The sequence below is a fragment of the Petromyzon marinus genome, unplaced genomic scaffold, assembly GCF_048934315.1.
Source record: "Petromyzon marinus isolate PM22_M1 ecotype Great Lakes invasive population unplaced genomic scaffold, UKy_Petmar_22M1.pri1.0 PM_G_Scaffold_2, whole genome shotgun sequence".
In the NCBI taxonomy this organism is placed as follows: Eukaryota; Metazoa; Chordata; class Hyperoartia; order Petromyzontiformes; family Petromyzontidae; genus Petromyzon; species Petromyzon marinus.
The window spans coordinates 5,023,316-5,050,241 of NW_027422761.1; the positions used below are offsets into that span (position 1 = coordinate 5,023,316).

Here is a 26,926-nt window from a genome sequence, read left to right on the forward strand (position 1 = left end):
CACCAGTCACCAGGCGTAGCTTTGCCCAAATAAGGAGTGTAGTTGAACAGATAACGGAAGTGACCCAGACAGAGGTGACGTCACGCTCAAGGGCGTGGTAGACGGGGTGGGGTGAATACCTTGGTGACATGACGTCACTAGCGAGGGACACCTCCCCCTGGCGTTTCACGCAGATGAGGTGATGCTGAGTAGTGACGTCACAGAGCGGGATTGGAGTTTAGGTTGATTTAGATTCATTTTCCATTGCTCCCTCCCTTGAACTCAGCAACAACAACGACGTGGACATTGCATCCCACTGGGATTTTTAGCACACAGCGTTGGTGTACGGTGCTTTTTTAAGGAATATTTTGCTGTTTTTTTCATGGATTTTCTGTTTGCAGAGTCACACAAAGTAGTCACTTTAAGATGTGTTTCTTGTTTGTGTTTGTTGTGGTTGCACTTGATTCAAGAGGCGAATGGCTCACAGGGGTATACCAAAATAAACTGAAATTATTGTGTACACACTGTGTGTACGTACACTGTGTGTGTGTACACTGTGTGTGTGTACACTATGTGTGTACACTGTGTGTGTGTACACTGTGTGTGTGTACTGTGTGTACATGTACACAGTGTGTGTACACTGTGTGTGTGTACAGTGTGTACACGTACACACTGTGTGTGTGTGCACTGTGTGTGTGTACACTGTGTACGTTTGCACTGTGTGTACACACGTGTGTGTACACTGTGTGTGTGTGTACACTGTGTGTGTACACTGTGTGTGTGTACTGTGTGTACACTGTGTGTGTGTACACCGTGTGTGTGTACACTGTGTGTGTGTACACTGTGTGTGTACACTGTGGGGGGCACAGTCATCTCAGTCGACCAATGGGCATCTTTTCATCAATTTATTATTTTCCAATTTTCTTGTTTTTTTCTATTTACGTGACTTTACCAAAAGAACCAGGAATATGGTAGCACATTCTCTATTTATTGCAGAGGTTCAAGGTTAAAATCCGACAGGCACACCTGGCTACCCCAGTAACATTCACCACAATATGTGCAGTCTGCTAAACGGCAGATGTAAAACATAACGTTGCGTCATTCACAACACACAGGTCATTGCATGTTGGTGTCACGGTCAAAATTGGGTTAATTCCAAAAATTATCCAGAAACTACACAACGGAGACACGCACCCCCTGTACCAATGCCGGAGGCGCAGGGACAGACGCTCAAATACGTTGGAATCGATCTACAGACGGCCGGTAGCTCCGTGTCGCCTCATCTCGATCCCACAATCCCAAACAGGTGAAAGTCCGCATCGAACCGAACCCCCGGCAAGGCCATCTACTTAACGACGAGAGAAAATTCACACGAAATGTCCTTTTCAATGAAGTCTTCCAGATGTAAATTGATACAAGCTTTTAATGAAGAAATAACAATCATCAAATTCAAAACACAACACAATTCAAAGATGTTTCATTTTAAAACTTCAAAACGGAGCACGGGGTGCTTGCGTGAATGCGTCCTTTGTGTGCAAACGTTGTGACTTTCCTGGCCTGAAGGCCCTAAAATGCTTGGACCCTTATTGGTGCACAGTGTCTCAACAACAGCAGTGGGGCTTGCTTCAAGCGATAGGTAACGAACATCCAGACGTCAATCAGCAAGGTGCATTTCTAGTCCCAGTTAAGACAAAATCTACGTCAACACGTAAGACAAAACTACAATTCGTGTTGTAGAGAATGTACCTCCTCCTATACGTGTAACTTTCAAGTGGTATGCCTTGTAACTGATGAATGATCCGAGCGTGCTCCCTATTTCAAAGACGATGAGTTGCTCCAGAAGCAGACGCTTCGTGAAACACAAAAGTACCCTTTGACCTGTATCACAAGAACAACGGGTCTCACCTGAGTTCTCTGTACAGGTTACTTCCAAAACAAACACACACTTTGTCCTAACAGCACTTATTCATTGTTTGACCCTCACAGACAAAATGTTACATGTACGCGCACAGTCAGACAAGTATTAATTCTAAATTATTGACGGGCATATTAACAACATTGAATTACTGCAGCGGAATATACTGCATCACGTTACATCGTATTAACAAGAAGCTGTTTTTGAAAAATACGCACCGTCTGCTTAACAGTGTATGTACACCGTACTATTGTTGCGTCATTCAAAACGAGTAGGCCGTTGCATGCTGGCGCCTGGGTCAAAATGTAGCAAATTCAAACCATTACGCTACAAATAGATCACGGCACTTCGATGGCAACACAAGCAATCGTCATCAGGTGGGACAAGCACAGCAGGAAGAAGAAGAAACTGCTGGAGTAGGCGCCTACTACTTCAGCAGTTTCTCTTGCTGTGGTTGTCCCACCTGATTACGATTGCTTGTGTTGCGATCTAAACGCCGTGATCTGTTATGTTTCTACTACGTGGTGACTTTACTGAAAGAATTCAAGAGTGTGGATTCCTGCAGTCACGAAAGCTTCGAATCAAGATTGCCTACAAACTACACAACTGAGATGACGCATCAATCATCGCCCCCTACTGACAGGCTCTTGTCCACATGCAGGCCAGTGCAGGGCCACCACCTTGTGCCACACAGGGGAAGCTGCTACTTGGGGATGTTTCAGACGAGGTACGACACAAAACTCTGAGTTGCTGAGGCGGTTAAGAAAGCACCGTGTAAATGCAATTATAACATAGTGAATGCTTGGGGGCTTATTATCTCTCGCTCCTGGTTAAAGATCTACCCAACCCACAGGTCCACAAAGACTGGCCGCTTTTACCCTGCAGGTTGAACCAAGGAACTGAGTGTCCAACTTCACGTTCTTGTCATTAAAGGCCTGTGACAAAGGTGCATCTATTGGAGCGACATTGTCTCAAGCTTACACAACTACCGGGTCTCCACTTGACTTTGTATTGTCTCGGAGGAAGTCCACCCACACCTCCACTTCCACAAACTGCTGGGAGTTGCCTCGCTCTGCCTCACAGTCAGAATTCTCCTCCTGCTTCACGTTGCCTCCATCGATGTGAAGGTCCCATTTTGGATTTGAATCTTCATCTTCACATTTCACCTTCACTTCTTCACTCTTCACCATCACTTCTTCACATTTCACCTTCACTTCTTCACATTTCACCATCACCTCTTCATATTTCACCTCGATACCTTTAAAAGTGTCCAAGCTGGGATTTTCCTCCGGTTCGTGTTTCATGAGGGATGGGCTCATTGCGGCACTTTGACTTTCACAAGCTGATTTCAGACTGCACTCTTTGTGGATCGTCTGATGCTTCTGTGTTCTCTGGTGTACTTGAAGATTTGATGAATTTGCAAATGCCTTCCCACAAACACTGCACTTGAAGGGTTTCTCTCCCGTGTGCATTCTCTGGTGTTTTTTAAGAGCAAATGAACCTGAAAATGTCTTCCCACACACACTGCACTTGAAGGGTTTCTCTCCCGTGTGTGTTTTCTGGTGTCTTTGAAGATTAGATGAATCTGAAAATGCCTTCCCACACACACTGCACCTGAAGGGCTTCTCTCCCGTGTGTGTTCTCTGGTGTATTTTAAGAGTAGATGAATCTGAAAATGTCTTCCCACACACACTGCACCTGAAGGGTTTCTCTCCTGTGTGTGTTCTCTGGTGTGTTTTAAGAGCAGATGACCGTGAAAATGCCTTCACACAGACACTGCACTTGAAGGGGTTCTCTCCCGTGTGTGTTCTCTGGTGTACTTTAAGATGTGGTGACTGTGAAAACGCCTTCCCGCACAGAGTGCACTTGAAGGGTTTCTCTCCCGTGTGTGTTCTCTCATGTACTTGAAGATTTGATGACTTTGCAAACATCATCCCACACAAAATGCACCTGAAGGGTTTCTCTCCTGTGTGTGTTCTCTGGTGTATTTTAAGAGCAGATGACCGTGAAAATACCTTCCCACACACACTGCACCTGAAGGGTTTCTCTCCTGTGTGAGTTCTCTGGTGGGTCTTAAGAACTGATGGCCATGCAAATGCCTTGTCACACACACTGCACTTGAAGGGTTTCTCTCCCGTGTGTGTTCTCTGGTGTCTTTGAAGATCAGATGAATCTGAAAATGCCTTCCCACACACACTGCACTTGAAGGGTTTCTCTCCTGTGTGTGTTCTCTGGTGTGTTTTAAGAGCAAATGAACCTGAAAATGTCTTCCGACACACACTGCACCTGAAGGGTTTCTCTCCCGTGTGTGTTCTCTGGTGTTTTTTAAGAGTAGATGAATCTGAAAACGTCTTCCTACACACACTGCACTTGAAGGGTTTCTCTCCCGTGTGTGTTCTCTGGTGTGTTTTAAGAGCAGATGACCATGAAAATGTCTTCCCACACACACTGCACCTGAAGGGTTTCTCTCCCGTGTGTGTTCTCTGGTGTTTTTTAAGAGTAGATGAATCTGAAAATGTCTTCCCACACACAGTGCACTTGAAGGGTTTCTCTCACGTGTGTGTTCTCTGGTGTATTTTAAGAGTAGATGACCGTGAAAATGCCTTCCCACACACACTGCACTTGAAGGGTTTCTCTTCCGTGTGTGTTCTCTGGTGGGTTTCAAGAACTGATGGCCATGCAAATGCCTTGTCACACACAGTGCACTTGAAGGGTTTCTCTTCTGTGCGAGTTCTCTGGTGCTGTGTCAAATTTCCAGTCCGATCCGTGCTGTATGCACGCTGGTCACATTGTTGACTTGTCGTACCGAGCTGCTGCGCTGAGTGCATTTGCTCCATCAGACCAGCGTCAGCTGCAGACAGAAAATAAGAATATCCACACCATCTACACGTCAGTATCGAGCCATGGAGGAATGAATATATACAGTCACACGTGACTTACACGTCTATATTCATTCATGTATTCATGACTAGCTGTACTACCCGGCTTCGCCCGGGACTTGGATCCACCACGTTCGGCCGCCTTTGTCTCCCCAGTGGCGATGTTCACACCACAGCAGTTACTCGTTTGAGGCTGAGTCGACCTAGGGGAGGCCCAGAAGCGGTTCAAATAATAGTCGCCGGTGGTGGCCGTGAGCGGGAATCGAACTCGGGTCGCCGGGTTCGTAGCGCGGCGTAGCGCTAACCGCTACACTACAATGCGTTACGCTTACACACACAGACACACACACAGACACACACACACAGACACACACAGACACACAGACAACGCTAACCGCTACACTACAATGAGTGACGCTTCCACATGCGAGGGTCACGTGACAGATTTGACGTCACAGCTCACTATACATTATTGAGCTCCCCTCCCCCCCTAAAAAACACAAAAATGTATTTGTATAATGTTTGCACGGTGTACAGTCTGGAAAGTACCCACATGGCAAATTTCCAGTTTGTTGCATGTCGGGAAGTACGCTAAACATTTTGAACAGACAACACACAATCACAACTTTGCCTTTTATATATATTTGGAGATGCAGTGAAAAACTTTCCCAAAATTCATCACGCGGTTTCAGTTTTTTTTATTTTCAGTTTGATTTATTTTGGTTATAGTCCCGTGAGCCATTCGGCTCTTGAATCGGGTGCAACCACAACAAGCAACAAAACAAAACACGACCAAGAAAAACATCTTACAGTGAGTATGTGTGACTGTGCAAACAGCACTGTCATGGCACGCAATGAGAGGGCAAATGTCATAAATATTCCTGTAAGCCCTCGCATCTTCAACATTAATGTTGCCATAGAAACGTCGTGGGGTTTTTTGCTTCATTGTAAAAAAAGAAAAAAATATTATCTGTTATTTTTATTTTATTTTCTATTTACGTGACTTTACCGAAAGAACCAAGAATATTAATTCCTGCAGTCACCAAAGTTTTAAGTCAAAACATTCACACACGTTGACAAAGCCTCACCTTGTGTTGTTGTGGGCAGGTCGCTTCTGATGACAAGAGCGGTATAGCAGCTCAAGCGGGCTTGGCCTGCTAACAAAAGAACGAAAAAAAAACTGCGTGAATATTTACAATAAAACAAAGTTACAAAGTGGCGAGCCGGGTGAAGACAAATTAAACTTAAGAGAGATAATTAAAGTGAATGCAATCAGGCGAGGGCAAGAGGCAAGGCCCCACGTGGCTAGGCCCCGCGTTGTAAAGTTCCAACCTGGACATCGATTCCCATGCTCGCTGCTACTCAACTGACATCCCTACGAGAGAGAGAGGCTCTACCTTGGTAAACAACAACAACCACCACCACAACGACCACCACCACAACCACCACAACGATGAGAATTTCTCACCTCGGATTTCAGTGCAAGCGCGCACACGGCAGCTTCCTGTTGCCTCGCGACAGCAGGAAGTAGTATGACGTCACTTCCTTCCCACAAGCGGCTCTCTAACTGAATAAATTATGTTAATGATGCCGGCCCATATGTCGAGGGATGGGGGCGTGGGCGCTGAACCCGTCGCAATAAACTCGCGACGGCTTTAACGAATACATTATGTTAATGAGCCTCCAGTCACTGGGCGTAACTTTGCCCAAATAAGGATTGCCACTGGAACGATATCGGCAGTGACCCATGCGGAGGTGACGTCACGCTCAAGAGCGCGGTGGACGGGCGAGGGGCGAATACCTTGGTAACATGACGTCACTAGCGAGGTACACCTCACCCTGGCGTTTCAGGCCGATGAGGTAATTAAGAGTGGTGACGTAACAGAGTTGGAGTTTAAGTTGATTTAGATTAATTTTCCATTGCTCCCTCCTTTGGGTGTGTGAGCTCAGCAACAACAACGTGGACATTATTGTGTATACACTGTGTATGTATGTACACTATGTGTATACACTGTGTATACACTGTGTGTGTGTACACTGTGTATACACTGTGTGTGTGTACACTATGTGTGTACACTGTGTGTATACACTGTGTGTACTACAATGTGTGTGTACATTGTGTGTACACTGTGTATATACACTGTGTGTATATACACTGTGTATGCTGTGTGTGTACACTGTGTGTGTGTACACTGTGTGTACACAATGTGTGTATACTGTGTGTGTACACTGTGTGTGTACACTGTGTACAGTGTGTGTACACTATGCACAGTGTGTACACTGTGTGTACAGTGTGTGTACACTGTGTGTGTGTACACTGTGTGTGTGTACAGTGTGTGTGTGTACATTGTGTGTGTATACTGTGTGTGTACACTGTGTGTGTACATTGTGTGTGTACACTGTGTGTGTACACTGTGTGTGTGTACACTGTGTGTGTACATTGTGTGTGTGTACACTGTTTGTGTCCGCATTGAACCGAACCCCCGGCAAGGCCATCTACTTAATGACGAGAGAAAATTCACACGAAATGTCCTTTTCAATGAAGTCTTCCAGATGTAAATTGATATAAGCTTTTAATGAATAAATAAAATCATCTAACTCAAAACACAACACAATTCAAAGATGTTTCATTTTAAAACTTCAAAACGGAGCATGGGGTACTTGCGTGAATGCGTCCTTCGTGTGCAAATGTTGTGACTTTCCTGGCCTGAAGGCCGTCAATGTGTTGGACCATTAATGGTGCACAGCGTCTCAACAATAGCAGTGGGGTTTGCTTCAACCGATGGTTGCGAACATCCAGACGTGAATCAGCAAGGAGCATTTCTAGTCCCAGTTAGACAAAATCTACGTCAACACGTAAGACAAAACTACAATTCGTGTTGTAGAGAATGTACCTCCTCCTATACGTTTAACTTTCAAGTGGTATGCCTTGTAACTGATGAATGATCCGAGCGTGCTCCCTATTTCAAAGACAATGAGTTGCTCCAGAGGCAGACGCTTCGTGAAACACAAAAGTACCCTTTGACCTGTATCACAAGAACAACGGGTCTCACCTGAGTTCTCTGTACAGGTTACTTCCAAAACACACACACTTTGTCCTAACATCACTTAATCTAGATTTGAACACCTAATCAATGTTTGACCCTCAGACAAAATGTTACATGTACACGCACAATCAGACAAGTATTCATTCTTAATTATTGACAGGCATATTAACAAAATTGAATTACTGCAGTGAAATATCCTGCATCAGGTTGCATCGTCTGAAGAAAAAATACGCACCGTCTGCTTAACAGTGTATGTACATATTCTTGGTTCTTTCGGTAAAGTCACGTAGAAGGGACACAATAAAATAATAAAAATATAAAACAATAAAATTCTCACTGCAGTCGAAACGTCGTGAGAATTCTATTGTTTTATATTTTTATTATTTTATTGTTTCCCTTCTACGTGGCTTTACCAAAAGAACGAAGAATATGAATCCCTGCAGTCACGAAAGCTTTAAATCAAAAGTGTACGTACACCGTACTATTGCGTCATTCAAAACGAGTAGGCCGTTGCATGCTGGCGTCTGGGTCAAAATGTAGCAAATTCAAAACATTACGCTACAAATAATAGATCACGGCGTTTCGATGGCAACACAAGCAATCGTCATCAGGTGGGACAAGCACAGCAGCAATAAGACGAAACTGCTGGAGTAGGCACCTACTACTTCAGCAGTTTCTCTTGCTGTGGTTGTCCCATCTGATGACGCCGTGGTCTGTTATGTTTCTAACCACGTGGTGACTTTACCGAAAGAACTCAAGAGTGTGGATTCCTGCAGTCACGAAAGCTTCGAATCAAGATTGCCTACAAACTACACAACTGAGATGACGCATCAATAATCGCCCCCTACTGACAGGCTCTTGTCCACATGCAGGCTGGTGCAGGGCCACCACCTTGTGCCACACAGGGGCAGCTGCTACTTGGGGATGCTCTTTGAGTGTTTCAGACGAGGTACGACACAAAACTCCGAGTTGCTGAGGCGATAAAGCAAGCTCCGTGTAAATGCAATTATTATAACATAGTGAATACTTGGGAGCTTATTGTCTCTCGTTCCTGGTTAGAGATCTCCCCAACCCACAGGTCCACAAAGACTGGCCGCCCTTACTCTGCAGGATGAACCTAGGAGCTGAGTGTCCAACTTCACAATCTTGTCATTAAAGGCCTGTGACAAAGGTGCATCTATTGGAGCGACATCGTCTCTGGCTTACACATCTACCGGGTCTCCACTTGACTTTGTATTGTCTAGTAAGTCCACCCACACCTCCACTTCCACAAACTGCTGGGAGTTGCCTCGCTCTGCCTCACAGTCAGAATTCTCCTCCTGCTTCACGATGTGAAGGTCCCTTTTTGGAGTTGAATCTTCATCTTCACATTTTACCTTCACTTCTTCGCTCTTCACCATCACCTCTTCACATTTCACCTTCACCTCTTCACATTTCACCTCGATACCTTTAAAAGTGTCCACTGGGATTTTCTTCCGGTTCGTGTTTAATGAGGGATGGGCTCATTGCGGCACTTTGACTTTCACAAGCTGATTTCAGACTGCACTCCTTGTGGATCTTCTGATGCTTCTGTGTTCTCTGGTGTACTTGAAGATTTGATGAAACTGCAAACGCCTTCCCGCATAGAGTGCACCTGAAGGGTTTCTCTCCCGTGTGTGTTCTCTGGTGTGTTTTAAGAGTAGATGACTGTGAAAATGTCTTCCCACACACAGTGCACTTGAAGGGTTTCTCTTCCGTGTGCATTCTCTGGTGTTTTTTAAGAGTAGATGAATCTGAAAATGTCTTCCCACACACAGTGCACTTGAAGGGTTTCTCTCCCGTGTGTGTTCTCTGGTGTGTTTTAAGAGTAGATGACTGTGAAAATGTCTTCCCACACACAGTGCACTTGAAGGGTTTCTCTTCCGTGTGCGTTCTCTGGTGTTTTTTAAGAGTAGATGAATCTGAAAATGTCTTCCCACACACAGTGCACTTGAAGGGTTTCTCTCCCGTGTGTGCTCTCTGGTGTGTTTTAAGAGTAGATGACTGTGAAAATGTCTTCCCACACACAGTGCACTTGAAGGGTTTCTCTCCCGTGTGTGTTCTCTGGTGTGTTTTAAGAGTAGATGACTGTGAAAATGTCTTCCCACACACACTGCACCTGAAGGGTTTCTCTCCTGTGTGTGTTCTCTGGTGTTTTTTAAGAGTAGATGAATCTGAAAATGTCTTCCCACACACACTGCACCTGAAGGGTTTCTCTCCCATGTGTGTTCTCTGGTGTGTTTTAAGAGCAGATGACTGTGAAAATGTCTTCCCACACACACTGCACCTGAAGGGTTTCTCTCCCGTGTGTGTTCTCTGGTGTGTTTTAAGAGCAGATGACTGTGAAAATGTCTTCCCAAACACACTGCACTTAAAGGGTTTCTCTCCTGTGTGTGTTCTCTGGTGGGTCTCAAGAACTGATGACCATGCAAATGCCTTGTCACACACAGTGCACTTGAAGGGTTTATCTTCTGTGCGAGTTCTCTGGTGCTGTGTCAAATTTCCAGTCCGATCCGTGCTGTATACACGCTGGTCACATTGTTGACTTGTCGTACCGAGCTGCTGCGCTGACTGCCTTTGCTCCATCAGACCAGCGTCAGCTGCGGACAGAAAATAAGAATATCCACACCATCTACACGTCAGTAACGAGCCATGGAGGAATTAATATATACAGTCACACGTGACTTACGCGTCTGTATTCATTCATATATTCATGACTAGCTGTACTACCCGGCGTCGCCCGGGACTTGGATCCACCACGTCCGGCAGCCTTTGTCTCCCCAGTGGCGATGTTCACACCACGACAGTTACTCGTTTGAGGCTGAGTCTACCTAGGGGAGGCCCAGAAGCGGTTCAAATAATCGTCACCGGTGGTGGCCGTGAGCGGGAATCGAACTCGGGTCACCGGGTTCGTAGCACGGCGTAGCGTTAACCGATACACTACAATGCGTTACGCTTACACACACAGACACACACAGACACACACACACAGACACACACACACAGACAGAGATACACACACAGACGCACACACACAGACACACACAGACACACACACAGACACACACACACAGACACACACACACAGACAACGCTAACCGCCTCACTACAACGCGTTACGCTTCCACGTGCGCGGGTCACGTGACAGATTTGACGTCACAGCTCACTTGCCGTGCAAAAAATCTATACATTATTGAGCTCCCCTCCCCACCCCTAAAACAACACTAAAGTGTATTTGTATAATGTTTGCATGGTGTACAGTCTGCAAAGTACCCACATGGCAAATTTCCAGTTTGTTGCGTGTCGGGAAGTACGCTAAACATTTTGAACAGAAAACACACACAATCACAACTTTGCCTTTTATATATATTTGGAGATGCAGTGAAAAACTTTCCCAAAATTCATCACGCGGTTTCAGTTTTTTGATTTTCAGTTTGATTTATTTTGGTTATAGTCCCGTGAGCCATTCGGCTCTTGAATCGAGGTGCAACCACAACAAGCAACAAAACAAAAACACGACCGAGAAAAACATCTTACAGTGACTGTGTGTGACTGTGCAAACAGCACTGTCATGGCACGCAATGAGAGGGCAAATGTCACAAATATTCCTCTAAGCCCTCGCATCTTCAACATTAATGTTGCCATAGAAACGTTGTGGGGTGTTTTGCTTCATTTAAAAAAAGATGAATTATTATCTGTTATTTTCATTTTATTTTCTATCTACGTGACTTTACCGAAAGAACCAAGAATATTCATTCCTGCAGTCACCAAAGTTTTAAGTCAAAACATTCACACACGTTGACAAAGCCTCACCTTGTGTTGTTGTGGGCAGGTCGCTTCTGATAACAAGAGCGGTATAGCAGCTCAAGCGGGCTTGGCCTAACAAAAGAAAATTAAAACTGCGTGAATATTTACAATAAAACAAAGTTACAATGTGGCGAGCCGGGTGAAGACAAATTAAACTTAAGCGAGATAATTAAAGTGAACGCAATCAGGCGAGGGCAGGAGGCAAGGCCCCGCGTGGCTAGGCCCCGCGTTGTAAAGTTCCAACCTGGACATCGATTCCCATGCTCGCTGCTACTCAACTGACATCCCTACGAGAGAGAGGCTCTACCTTGGTAAACAACAACAACCACCACCACAACCACCACCACCACAACGACCACCACAACAATGAGAATTTCTCACCTCGGATTTCAGTGCAAGCGCGCACACGGCAGCTTCCTGTTACCTCGCGACAGCAGTAAGTAGTATGACGTCACTTCCCTCCCACGAGCGGCTATGTAACTGAATAAATTATATTTTGATTTAAAGCTTTCGTGACTGCAGTAATTCATATTCTTAGTTTTTTCGGTAAAGTCACGTTGAAGAGAAACAACAAAATAACAAAATATATATAAAACAATAAAAAATTCTCACGACGTTTCGACCATATATATTTTGTTATTTTGTTGTTTCTCTTCAACGTGACTTTACCGAAAAAACTAAGAATATGAATAAATTATGTTAATGACGCCGGCCCATATGTCGAGTGATGGGGGCGTGGGCGCTGAACCCGTCGCAATAAACTCGCGACGGATTTAAAGGACACATTATGTTAATGAGCAACCGGTCACTGGGCGTAGCTTTGCCCAAATAAGGATTGCCACTGGAACGATATCGGCAGTGACCCAAGCGGAGGTGATGTCACGCACAAAAGCACGGTGGACGGGGGAAGGATGAATACCTTGGTGACATGACGTCCCTAGCGAGGTACACCTCACCCTGGCGTTTCACGCCAGAGGTAATTAAGAGTGGTGACGTCACAGAGTTGGAGTTTAAGTTGATTTAGATTCATTTTCCATTGCTCCCTCCCTTGGGTGTGTGAGCTCAGCAACAACGTGGACATTATTGTGTATACACTGTGTGTATGCTATGTGTGTACACTGTGTGTATACTGTGTGTACACTGTGTGTATACATTGTGTGTGTACACTGTGTGTGTACATTGTGTGTGTACACTGTGTGTGTACACTGTGTGTGTGTACACTGTGTGTGTACATTGTGTGTGTGTACACTGTTTGTGTCCGCATTGAACCGAACCCCCGGCAAGGCCATCTACTTAATGACGAGAGAAAATTCACACGAAATGTCCTTTTCAATGAAGTCTTCCAGATGTAAATTGATATAAGCTTTTAATGAATAAATAAAATCATCTAACTCAAAACACAACACAATTCAAAGATGTTTCATTTTAAAACTTCAAAACGGAGCATGGGGTACTTGCGTGAATGCGTCCTTCGTGTGCAAATGTTGTGACTTTCCTGGCCTGAAGGCCGTCAATGTGTTGGACCATTATTGGTGCACAGCGTCTCAACAATAGCAGTGGGGTTTGCTTCAACCGATGGTTGCGAACATCCAGACGTGAATCAGCAAGGAGCATTTCTAGTCCCAGTTAGACAAAATCTACGTCAACACGTAAGACAAAACTACAATTCGTGTTGTAGAGAATGTACCTCCTCCTATACGTTTAACTTTCAAGTGGTATGCCTTGTAACTGATGAATGATCCGAGCGTGCTCCCTATTTCAAAGACAATGAGTTGCTCCAGAGGCAGACGCTTCGTGAAACACAAAAGTACCCTTTGACCTGTATCACAAGAACAACGGGTCTCACCTGAGTTTTCTGTACAGGTTACTTCCAAAACACACACACTTTGTCCTAACATCACTTAATCTAGATTTGAACACCTAATCAATGTTTGACCCTCAGACAAAATGTTACATGTACACGCACAATCAGACAAGTATTCATTCTTAATTATTGACAGGCATATTAACAAAATTGAATTACTGCAGTGAAATATCCTGCATCAGGTTGCATCGTCTGAAGAAAAAATACGCACCGTCTGCTTAACAGTGTATGTACATATTCTTGGTTCTTTCGGTAAAGTCACGTAGAAGGGAAACAATAAAATAATAAAAATATAAAACAATAAAATTCTCACTGCAGTCGAAACGTCGTGAGAATTCTATTGTTTTATATTTTTATTATTTTATTGTTTCCCTTCTACGTGGCTTTACCAAAAGAACGAAGAATATGAATCCCTGCAGTCACGAAAGCTTTAAATCAAAAGTGTACGTACACCGTACTATTGCGTCATTCAAAACGAGTAGGCCGTTGCATGCTGGCGTCTGGGTCAAAATGTAGCAAATTCAAAACATTACGCTACAAATAATAGATCACGGCGTTTCGATGGCAACACAAGCAATCGTCATCAGGTGGGACAAGCACAGCAGCAATAAGACGAAACTGCTGGAGTAGGCACCTACTACTTCAGCAGTTTCTCTTGCTGTGGTTGTCCCATCTGATGACGATTGCTTGTGTTGTGATCTAAACGCCGTGGTCTGTTATGTTTCTAACCACGTGGTGACTTTACCGAAAGAACTCAAGAGTGTGGATTCCTGCAGTCACGAAAGCTTCGAATCAAGATTGCCTACAAACTACACAACTGAGATGACGCATCAATCATCGCCCCCTACTGACAGGCTCTTGTCCACATGCAGGCTGGTGCAGGGCCACCACCTTGTGCCACACAGGGGCAGCTGCTACTTGGGGATGCTCTTTGAGTGTTTCAGACGAGGTACGACACAAAACTCCGAGTTGCTGAGGCGATAAAGCAAGCTCCGTGTAAATGCAATTATTATAACATAGTGAATACTTGGGAGCTTATTGTCTCTCGTTCCTGGTTAGAGATCTCCCCAACCCACAGGTCCACAAAGACTGGCCGCCCTTACTCTGCAGGATGAACCTAGGAGCTGAGTGTCCAACTTCACAATCTTGTCATTAAAGGCCTGTGACAAAGGTGCATCTATTGGAGCGACATCGTCTCTGGCTTACACATCTACCGGGTCTCCACTTGACTTTGTATTGTCTAGTAAGTCCACCCACACCTCCACTTCCACAAACTGCTGGGAGTTGCCTCGCTCTGCCTCACAGTCAGAATTCTCCTCCTGCTTCACGATGTGAAGGTCCCTTTTTGGAGTTGAATCTTCATCTTCACATTTTACCTTCACTTCTTCGCTCTTCACCATCACCTCTTCACATTTCACCTTCACCTCTTCACATTTCACCTCGATACCTTTAAAAGTGTCCACTGGGATTTTCTTCCGGTTCGTGTTTAATGAGGGATGGGCTCATTGCGGCACTTTGACTTTCACAAGCTGATTTCAGACTGCACTCATGTGGATCTTCTGATGCTTCTGTGTTCTCTGGTGTACTTGAAGATTTGATGAAACTGCAAACGCCTTCCCGCATAGAGTGCACCTGAAGGGTTTCTCTCCCGTGTGTGTTCTCTGATGTGTTTTAAGAGTAGATGACTGTGAAAATGTCTTCCCACACACAGTGCACTTGAAGGGTTTCTCTTCCGTGTGCGTTCTCTGGTGTTTTTTAAGAGTAGATGAATCTGAAAATGTCTTCCCACACACAGTGCACTTGAAGGGTTTCTCTCCCGTGTGTGTTCTCTGGTGTGTTTTAAGAGTAGATGACTGTGAAAATGTCTTCCCACACACAGTGCACTTGAAGGGTTTCTCTTCCGTGTGCGTTCTCTGGTGTTTTTTAAGAGTAGATGAATCTGAAAATGTCTTCCCACACACAGTGCACTTGAAGGGTTTCTCTCCCGTGTGTGCTCTCTGGTGTGTTTTAAGAGTAGATGACTGTGAAAATGTCTTCCCACACACAGTGCACTTGAAGGGTTTCTCTCCCGTGTGTGTTCTCTGGTGTGTTTTAAGAGTAGATGACTGTGAAAATGTCTTCCCACACACACTGCACCTGAAGGGTTTCTCTCCTGTGTGTGTTCTCTGGTGTTTTTTAAGAGTAGATGAATCTGAAAATGTCTTCCCACACACACTGCACCTGAAGGGTTTCTCTCCCATGTGTGTTCTCTGGTGTGTTTTAAGAGCAGATGACTGTGAAAATGTCTTCCCACACACACTGCACCTGAAGGGTTTCTCTCCCGTGTGTGTTCTCTGGTGTGTTTTAAGAGCAGATGACTGTGAAAATGTCTTCCCAAACACACTGCACTTAAAGGGTTTCTCTCCTGTGTGTGTTCTCTGGTGGGTCTCAAGAACTGATGACCATGCAAATGCCTTGTCACACACAGTGCACTTGAAGGGTTTATCTTCTGTGCGAGTTCTCTGGTGCTGTGTCAAATTTCCAGTCCGATCCGTGCTGTATACACGCTGGTCACATTGTTGACTTGTCGTACCGAGCTGCTGCGCTGACTGCCTTTGCTCCATCAGACCAGCGTCAGCTGCGGACAGAAAATAAGAATATCCACACCATCTACACGTCAGTAACGAGCCATGGAGGAATTAATATATACAGTCACACGTGACTTACGCGTCTGTATTCATTCATATATTCATGACTAGCTGTACTACCCGGCGTCGCCCGGGACTTGGATCCACCACGTCCGGCAGCCTTTGTCTCCCCAGTGGCGATGTTCACACCACGACAGTTACTCGTTTGAGGCTGAGTCTACCTAGGGGAGGCCCAGAAGCGGTTCAAATAATCGTCACCGGTGGTGGCCGTGAGCGGGAATCGAACTCGGGTCACCGGGTTCGTAGCACGGCGTAGCGTTAACCGATACACTACAATGCGTTACGCTTACACACACAGACACACACAGACACACACACACAGACACACACACACAGACAGAGATACACACACAGACGCACACACACAGACACACACAGACACACACACAGACACACACACACAGACACACACACACACAGACAACGCTAACCGCCTCACTACAACGCGTTACGCTTCCACGTGCGCGGGTCACGTGACAGATTTGACGTCACAGCTCACTTGCCGTGCAAAAAATCTATACATTATTGAGCTCCCCTCCCCACCCCTAAAACAACACTAAAGTGTATTTGTATAATGTTTGCATGGTGTACAGTCTGCAAAGTACCCACATGGCAAATTTCCAGTTTGTTGCGTGTCGGCAAGTACGCTAAACATTTTGAACAGAAAACACACACAATCACAACTTTGCCTTTTATATATATTTGGAGATGCAGTGAAAAACTTTCCCAAAATTCATCACGCGGTTTCAGTTTTTTGATTTTCAGTTTGATTTATTTTGGTTATAGTCCCGTGAGCCATTCGGCTCTTGAATCGGGTGCAACCACAACAAGCAACAAAACAAAAACACGACCGAGAAAAACATCTTACAGTGACTGTGTGTGACTGTGCAAACAGCACTGTCATGGCACGCAATGAGAGGGCAAATGTCACAAATATTCCTCTAAGCCCTCGCATCTTCAACATTAATGTTGCCATAGAAACGTTGTGGGGTGTTTTGCTTCATTTAAAAAAAGATGAATTATTATCTGTTATTTTCATTTTATTTTCTATCTACGTGACTTTACCGAAAGAACCAAGAATATTCATTCCTGCAGTCACCAAAGTTTTAAGTCAAAACATTCACACACGTTGACAAAGCCTCACCTTGTGTTGTTGTGGGCAGGTCGCTTCTGATAACAAGAGCGGTATAGCAGCTCAAGCGGGCTTGGCCTGCTAACAAAAGAAAATAAAAACTGCGTGAATATTTACAATAAAACAAAGTTACAATGTGGCGAGCCGGGTGAAGACAAATTAAACTTAAGCGAGATAATTAAAGTGAACGCAATCAGGCGAGGGCAGGAGGCAAGGCCCCGCGTGGCTAGGCCCCGCGTTGTAAAGTTCCAACCTGGACATCGATTCCCATGCTCGCTGCTACTCAACTGACATCCCTACGAGAGAGAGGCTCTACCTTGGTAAACAACAACAACCACCACCACAACCACCACCACCACAACGATGAGAATTTCTCACCTCGGATTTCAGTGCAAGCGCGCACACGGCAGCTTCCTGTTACCTCGCGACAGCAGGAAGTAGTATGACGTCACTTCCCTCCCACGAGCGGCTATGTAACTGAATAAATTATATTTTGATTTAAAGCTTTCGTGACTGCAGTAATTCATATTCTTAGTTTTTTCGGTAAAGTCACGTTGAAGAGAAACAAAAAATAACAAAATATATATAAAACAATAAAAAATTCTCACGACGTTTCGACCATATATATATTTTGTTATTTTGTTGTTTCTCTTCAACGTGACTTTACCGAAAAAACTAAGAATATGAATAAATTATGTTAATGACGCCGGCCCATATGTCGAGTGATGGGGGCGTGGGCGCTGAACCCGTCGCAATAAACTCGCGACGGATTTAAAGGACACATTATGTTAATGAGCAACCGGTCACTGGGCGTAGCTTTGCCCAAATAAGGATTGCCACTGGAACGATATCGGCAGTGACCCAAGCGGAGGTGACGTCACGCACAAAAGCACGGTGGACGGGGGAAGGATGAATACCTTGGTGACATGACGTCCCTAGCGAGGTACACCTCACCCTGGCGTTTCACGCCAGAGGTAATTAAGAGTGGTGACGTCACAGAGTTGGAGTTTAAGTTGATTTAGATTCATTTTCCATTGCTCCCTCCCTTGGGTGTGTGAGCTCAGCAACAACAACGTGGACATTATTGTGTATACACTGTGTGTATGCTATGTGTGTACACTGTGTGTATACTGTGTGTACACTGTGTGTATACATTGTGTGTGTACACTGTGTGTGTACACTATGTGTATACACTGTGTGTCACTGTGTGTGTGTGTACACACACAGTGTGTACACACACACACACCTACCTCCTCGCGGTGCCGGACGGGCAACTCTGTCGTGGACAGCGCTGTGGGGGGAGTTCCAATTTTGATTGGCTCCTCCCCTCATGGCATATGTGTCCACCACAGGGGCTAAACGGGGGCTCTGGACGGGTGCGAGGGGATGGTAACCCCTCCACCTTCAATTAATTACCACAAAACCACGAATTAAACTGAAATATGTAACAACTAAGCTTGTGCCGGAGGCCCCGGGGGGCCAGGCATCTATGACGTCTCCTGGCCAAACCCCAATTGGCGGAGCCAGGAGATTGAATACCTACCCTCGGGGCTACTCCAGAAACAATGAAAAGCCACTACGGGTGGCCACGTGGAATGTTCGAACGCTCACTGCAGAGGAGAGGCTGCCACTCCTCTGTCGGGAGCTGGACCGGTACCGCCTGGATCTATGCGGCATTCAGGAGGTCCGGTGGACCGGCTCTGGCTCCTGCCACCATGAGGGGTGGACAGTCCTCTACTCGGGGCAGCAGACTGCCAAACAACAGGGTGTGGGTCTTCTTTTGAACAAAAGAATGAAGGGGGCGTGGGAGCGTGGCGGTGAGGTGTGGGAAGCTGTAAGCCCCAGGCTACTTTGGGCTCGCCTTCCCATCAACCGGAGGCGAGGAATGGTGGTCGTGGTTACTTATGCCCCCACCGAAGATGAACATCCGTGGAGGGATGCAGGCAAAGCCGATGAGTCAGATGCCTTCTATGACCTCCTGTCACAGGTGCTGGCTAAAGTGGCCCCTCGGGATAGAGTCATCATGTTGGGTGACTTCAATGCCCGAGTTGGTCATGATACTGGCACCTGGTCTGGAGTGATTGGAGGGCATGGGCCAGATCAGCTCAATAACAACGGTAGGAGGCTGCTAGATTTTTGTGCAGCCCATGGGCTTGTAATTACCAACACGCTGTTCCGGCATCGGCGCATCCACACAACATCATGGATGCATGTCGGGTCCAAGCAAGAACATCTGCTGGACTACATAGTGACGGACCAGCGAATGCGAGCCCATGTCCTTGACACCAGGACCTACCGTGGAGCTGATCTGCCCTCTGACCATCGACTAGTCATCTGTAAGATGCGCCTGCCATTCTTCCACTCCGGTGGTGGGTGTACACCCAGGACCCCATTCCAACCTAAAGTGGCCTGGTCTGAGTTATCTGATGAAAGTTGCAAGCGAGAATTTCATCATCGCTTGCGGCTGGGATTGGCATCGTCCCCGACTCCTCCTGATGTCGAGGGTAAATGGGCGAGGTTTAGGACTGTGACTCATGCAGCTGCAATGGCTGCTTTGGGTACGCGGTCCAGACCTCCCCAGACACCCTGGATGACAGAGGAGTTGTTCACGATGGTTGAGAAAAAGCGACAGGCCCACTGTCATCGGCTACAGAATCCCACGTCAGAGAATGAGGAGGCTTACCGCAGCCTTCGCTCGGAGGTTCGGAGAGCCGTGAGGCGCTGCAAGGATGGGTGGTGGTCGCGGGTTGCTGAGGAGATGGAGTCTGCCTCAGTGGCCCGTGATCACAAATCTCTATTTAACTCCATCAAAAAAGTAACCTGCAGCGCCACACCTATTACCATCATTAGGGGAAAAAACGGTGATCCAATTTCCGACCCCCAGGAACAGGTTCGCAGATTTGCTGAGCATTTCTGTGAGGTCCTGGGGGAGGGAAAATCCCTCAGCCAGGAAAACATCGTGGCACAAAGTGAGGATGACCCTGCTGAGGCTGCGGTGCCTCAAATATTGGATGAAGTCACCCCCTGTGAGTGGCTGGCTGAGGTGCCATCTGCTGAGGAAGTATTGAAGGCGATCCGGAGTCTGAGACCAGGAAAGGCAGCGGGCAGAGATGATCTCCCAAGCGAAATGCTGAGGGAGGGTGGCGTTTGTGCACAGACTGCCCTATATGACATCATAACAACAGTCTGGACCACTGGACGGGTTCCGCAGGATTGGAAGGATGCCCTGGTGGTCCCCCTTTTTAAGAAGGGGGACCGCACAGACTGTAACAACTACAGGGGCATCTCACTCCTCAGTGTGCCGGGAAAGGTCCTGGCAAGGATTATTCAGCATCGCCTTGCCAGGCACGCTGAGGAGAGGCTTGCGGAGCCCCAATGCGGTTTCAGGAAAGGGCGGTCCTGCACAGATGCCATATTTTCTGTCCGTCTGCTACAGCAGAGGTGTAGGGAATTCCAACAAGACCTACATCTCTGCTTTATTGACCTGGTCAAGGCCTATGATACCATCAGTAGGCCTGGGCTCTGGGTCGTTCTTCGTGCTTTTGGAGTACCTGACCCTCTGCTCACGATCATTAAGGACCTTCATGATGGTGAGCGGGCCCGGGTAAAACTACGTGGCCGGGAGTCAGAGCCATTCCCTGTACACCTTGGGGTGCGACAGGGATGTCCTCTGGCTCCCACATTATTTAACATCTATTTTGACCACGTAGTTCGTGAAGCCTTCAATAGCTGTACCGGGGGAATCTCCTTATGGTACAGATATAATGGGAGGCTAATCGATGCCCGGGTGCGGTCAAGGGATGGCTCCCTATTGCTCAACCACGTTATGTATGCTGATGACTTGGTAATAGCTGCTCAGTCAGAGGAGGAGTTGGAGACGCTGCTGCTGAGACTGGAGCGTGCCACTAAGAGGTGGGGCCTTACCATCAGCCCCACCAAAACTAAGCACCTGCCTGGGTATTTTGTACCATCAGACACTCCACCCCCACAACTCCCAATCGGTGATGGGGCAGTTGTGGAGAGAGTGGAGAGTTTCCCATACCTGGGCAGTGTGCTTATGACTGGCTCCAGTTTAACAGCAGAGGTCTCACTCCGAATCAGTCGAGCGGCAATATCTTTTCATCGGTTGCGTAACGCTGTGTGGAAGCTACCTGGTCTGTCGCTCCGCACTAAGCTTCAGGTCTTCTCGGCCACGGTCATTCCCTCCCTTCTCTACGCTTGCGAAACGTGGACCCCCCTAATGGAACATCTTCGCCGGTTAGAAACATTTAGGCTGACCTGCCTACGATCCATCCTGGGTTTAACCAGACTGGATTGTGTGAGGAGCTCACAAATCCTTGAAAGATCTGGGCAGGGTCCCATCGGTGAGCTCCTCCGGCAGGCAAGGCTGCGATGGCTGGGTCATGTAGCCCGCATGCCCAGCCACCGCATGCCGAAACATCTTTTGTTTGGCCGGATTGAGGGGGCTAAGCGGGCGCGGCACGGGCTAGAGAAGAGATGGAGTGATGTGGTACAGGAGGACGTGGAGCTGAGTAGACTTGCCGATGACTGGTACCAGCGGTGTCAAGATCGGCCTCTGTGGAGGAGGCTCGTGAAGGATGCTACTGGGCAGTTGGAGGCAGTCGCCCTCCAACAACAACGGAGGGCGGAGGAGCGACGCTCACAACAGCGAGCGGAGCGCCGGGTGGCTAAAGCACAGCAGGTTGGCACAGTAGGGGGCACAGGTGGTGCATCAGCCAGTCATCTCAGTCAGTCGACCCGTGGCACCTGGGTCTGCCCCGTGACCTCCTGCCAGCGGGCGTTCGACACTTCACGTGGCCTCAGGGTGCACATAGCCTGGCACAAGCGTCGTGGTGACGTCACCGCCACTTAGTGGCGAATGGCGGTTGTTGTTGTACACTGTGTGTATATATACACTGTGTGTACCCTGTGTGTGTACACTGTGTGTGTACACTGTGTGTGTGTACACTGTGTGTGTGTACACTGTGTGTGTGTACACTGTGTGTACACTGTGTATACACTGTGTGTGTACATTGTGTGTTCACTGTTTGTGTCCGCATCGAACCGAACTCCCGGCAAGGCCATCTACTTAATGACGAGAGAAAATTCACACGAAATGTCCTTTTCAATGAAGTCTTCCAGATGTAAGTTGATACAAGCTTTTAATGAGGAAATAAAATCATCTAATTCAAAACACAACACAATTCAAAGATGTTTCATTTTAAAACTTCAAAACGGAGCATGGGGTACTTGCGTGAATGCGTCCTTCGTGTGCAAATGTTGTGACTTTCCTGGCCTGAAGGCCGTCAATGTGTTGGACCATTAAATGGTGCACAGCTTCTCAACAACAGCAGTGGGGTTTGCTTCAACCGATAGGTAACGAACATCCAGACGTGAATCAGCAAGGAGTATTTCTAGTCCCAGTTAGACAAAATCTACGTCAACACGTAAGACAAAAGTACAATTCGTGTTGTAGAGAATGTACCTCCTCCTATACGTGTAACTTTCAAGTGGTATGCCTTGTAACTGATGAATGATCCGAGCGTGCTCCCTATTTCAAAGACAATGAGTTGCTCCAGAGGCAGACGCTCGTGAAACACAAAAGTACCCTTTGACCTGTATCACAAGAAAAACGGATCTCACCCGAGTTCTCTGTACAGGTTACTTCCAAAACACACACACTTTGTCCTAACATCACTTATTCAATGTTTGACCCTCAGATAAAATGTTACATGCACGCGCACAATCAGACAAGTATTAATTATAAATCATTGACGGGCATATTAACAAAATTGAATTACTGCAGCGAAATTGACTGCATCACGTTACATCGTATTAACAAGAAGTTATTTTACAAATACGCACCGTCTGCTTAACCGTGTATGTACACCATACTATTGTTGCGTCATTCAAAACGAGTAGGCCGTTGCATGCTGGCGTCTGGGTCAAAATGTATCAAATTCTAAACATTACGCTACAAAAAATAGATGAGGGCGCTTCGATGGCAACACAAGCAATCGTCATCAGGTGGGACAAGCACAGCAGCAATAAGAAACTGCTGGAGTAGGCGCCTACTACTTCAGCAGTTTCTCTTGCTGTGGTTGTCCCACCTGATGACGATTGTGCGTGTTGTGATCTAAACGCCGTGATCTGTTATGTTTCTACCCACGTGGTGACTTTACCGAAAGAACTCAAGAGTGTGGATTCCTGCAGTCACGAAAGCTTCGAATCAAGATTACCTACGAACTACACAACTGAGATGACGCATCAATCATCGCCCCCTACTGAAAGGCTCTTGTCCACATGCAGGCTGGTGCAGGGCCACCACCTTGTGCCACACAGGGGCAGCTGCTACTTGGGGATGCTCTTCGAGCGTTTCAGACGAGGTACGACACAAAACTCCGAGTTGCTGAGGCGATTAAACAAGCACCGTGTAAAAGCAATTATTATAACATAGTGAATGCTTGGGAGCTTATTGGCTCTTGCTCCTGGTTAGAGATCTACCAAACCCACGGGCCCACAAAGTCGTCAACTTCACATTCTTGTCATTAAAGGCCTGTGACAAAGATGCATCTATTGTAGCGACATCGTCTCTGGCTTACACATCTACCGGGTCTCCACTTGACTTTGTATTGTCTAGGAGCAAGTCCACCCACACCTCCACTTCCACAAACTGCTGGGAGTTGCCTCACTCTGCCTCACAGTCAGAATTCTCCTCCTGCTTCACGTTGTGAAGGTCCCATTTTGGAGTTGAATCTTCATCTTCACATTTTACCTTCACTTCTTCGCTCATCACTTCTTCACATTTCACCATCACCTCTTCATATTTCACCTCTTCATATTTCACCTTTATACCTTTAAAAGTGTCCAAGCTGGGATTTTCGTCCGGTTCTTGTTTCATGAGGGATGGGCTCATTGAGGCACTTTGACTTTCACAAGCTGACTTCAGACTCCGCTCCTTGTGATGCTTTTGTGTTCTCTGGTGTACTTGAAGATTTGATGAATCTGCAAACGGCTTCTCGCACAGAGTACACTTGAAGGGTTTCTCTCCTGTGTGTGTTCTCTGGTGTTTTACAAGATCAGATGAATGTGCAAACGCCTTCACGCACACACTGCACTTGAAGGGTTTCTCTCCCGTGTGTGTTCTCTGGTGTACTTTAAGATGTGGTGACTGTGCAAACGCGATCCCGCACAGAGTGCACCTGAAGGGTTTCTCTCCCGTGTGTGTTCTTTGGTGTACATTAAGATTTGATGAATGTGCAAACGCCTTCCCGCACAGAGTGCACCTGAAGGGTTTCTCTCCCGTGTGTGTTCTCTGGTGTGTTACAAGATGACATGAATCTGAAAACGCCTTCCCGCACAGAGTACACTTGAAGGGTTTCTCTCCTGTGTGTGTACTCTGGTGTTGTTTAAGAGTAGATGACCGTGAAAATGCCTTCCAACAAACACTGCACTTGAAGGGTTTCTCTCCTGTGTGTGATCTCTGGTGTGTTACGAGATTATATGACTGTTTAAACGCCATCCCGCACATCGTGCACGTGAAGGGTTTCTCTCCCGTGTGTGTTCTTTGGTGTATTACAAGTTGACATGAATCTGAAAACGCCTTGCCGCACAGAGTACACTTGAAGGGTTTCTCTCCCGTGTGTGTTCTCTGGTGTTTTTTAAGAACAGATGACCGTGAAAATGCCTTCCCACAAACACTGCACTTGAAGGGTTTCTCTCCCGTGTGTGTTCTCTGGTGTATTACAAGATAACATGAATCTGAAAACGCCTTGCCGCAGAGTACACTTGAAGGGTTTCTCTCCCGTGTGTGTTCTCTGGTGGGTCTCAAGAACTGATGGCCATGCAAATGCCTTGTCACACACACTGCATTTGAAGGGTTTCTCTCCTGTGTGAGTTCTCTGGTGCTGTGTCAAGTTTCCAGTCCGGTCCGTGCTGTATGCACGCTGGTCGCATTGCTGACTTGTCGTACCGAGCTGCTGCCTTTGCTCCATGAAACCAATTCTGCAGAGGAAGCGTCAGAGGAAGCGTCAGCTGCAGACAGAAAATAAGAATATCCACGCCATTTACAAGTCAGTTTCGAGGCACAGAGGAATGCATATATACACAGTAACACGTGACTTACACGTCTATACTTATTACTATATTCATGATGTAGTGAAACCGTTTCCCAAATTCATCACAATGAGAGGGCAAATGTCATAAATATGCCTGGAAGCCCTCATATCTTCAAAATGAATGTTAACCCAAAACTCCGAGCACACAATTTCGGCTGTCTGACTACAAAAAGAATATTTATGAAAGCTAAATTCGACTGACATAGCAAAGGGTGTTGAAAATACTATTTCTGTTATGCAGAAATGCATTAAAGTTCAATCGCAACTCAGGTGTGAATCCAGGCTCAGATGTCCTTGAATGCTGGGGATGAACAGTTCCGACTTCAGCTGCATGTGTGTGCTGTGTTCACCTCCTGTTTCCATTCTTACAAAGAGTTCCAGAGGAAAACAAAAATAAACTATTGTTTTGCTATAACCTCCGTGTTCAACAGAGTTAATAGACTTTACTGCAAACACAAACTTGACACTGTCACACACTGCCATGAGTAAACAGGTGGTGGTGTGACCACAACCATGCCTGGCCACCTTCATCTGCTCAGCATTAATTCTTCCTCACGCCACCAAGTAATGAATCGAGGATCAATCAACATAGCCGAGGCTATCCGTGTCTCTGTCTCTCTCTCCCCGTGGTGAAGGTGTTCCCCTCCACACATTCAGAGTCAACAGCGGCACGCGCTTAGCGTCTTTGACCGATAGACATTGACGCACGTATTGTTGGTTCTTTCAGTAAAGTCACGTAGATAGAAAATAAAAATAACAGATTAAATTTAATAAATAAAGACCACTTGTGTTGCAATCGAAACGTCGTGGGTTTTTTGCTTCATTTTTTTTATTTTTCATTAAATTTATTATCTTTTATTTTATTTTATTTTCTATCTACGTGACTTTACCGAAAGAACCAAGAATATGAATTCCTGCAGTCACCAAAGTTTTAAGTCAAAACATTCACACACGTTGACAAAGCCTCACCTTGTGTTGTTGTGGGCAGGTCGCTTCTGATAACAAGAGCGGTATAGCAGCTCAAGCGGGCTTGGCCTGCTAACAAAAGAAAATAAAAACTGCGTGAATATTGACAATAAAACAAAGTTACAATGTGGCGAGCCGGGTGAAGACAAATTAAACTTAAGCGAGATAATTAAAGTGAATGCAATCAGGCGAGGGCAGGAGGCAAGGCCCCACGTGGCTAGGCCCCGCGTTGTAAAGTTCCAACCTGGACATCGATTCCCATGCTCGCTGCTACTCAACTGACATCCCTACGAGAGAGAGGCTCTACCTTGGTAAACAACAACAACAACAACCACCACAACCACCACCACCACAACCACCACCACCACCACAACGATGAGAATTTCTCACCTCGGATTTCAGTGCAGGAAGCGATAGCTTCCTGTTACCTCGTGACGTCACGCAGGAGCAGGTAACGAGACGTCACTTCCGGAGTACGAGACACGCTCCTCCTACAATGAGCGGCTCCGTAAATA

General features: G+C 46.3%; 1 pseudogene; it reads right to left on the reverse strand.

Annotated features, from left to right (window-relative positions):
• Positions 1-1,018: 1,018 nt before the first annotated feature.
• LOC142912365 (uncharacterized) overlaps positions 1,019-26,926 on the reverse strand; it is a 79,061-nt pseudogene continuing 53,153 nt past the window's right edge.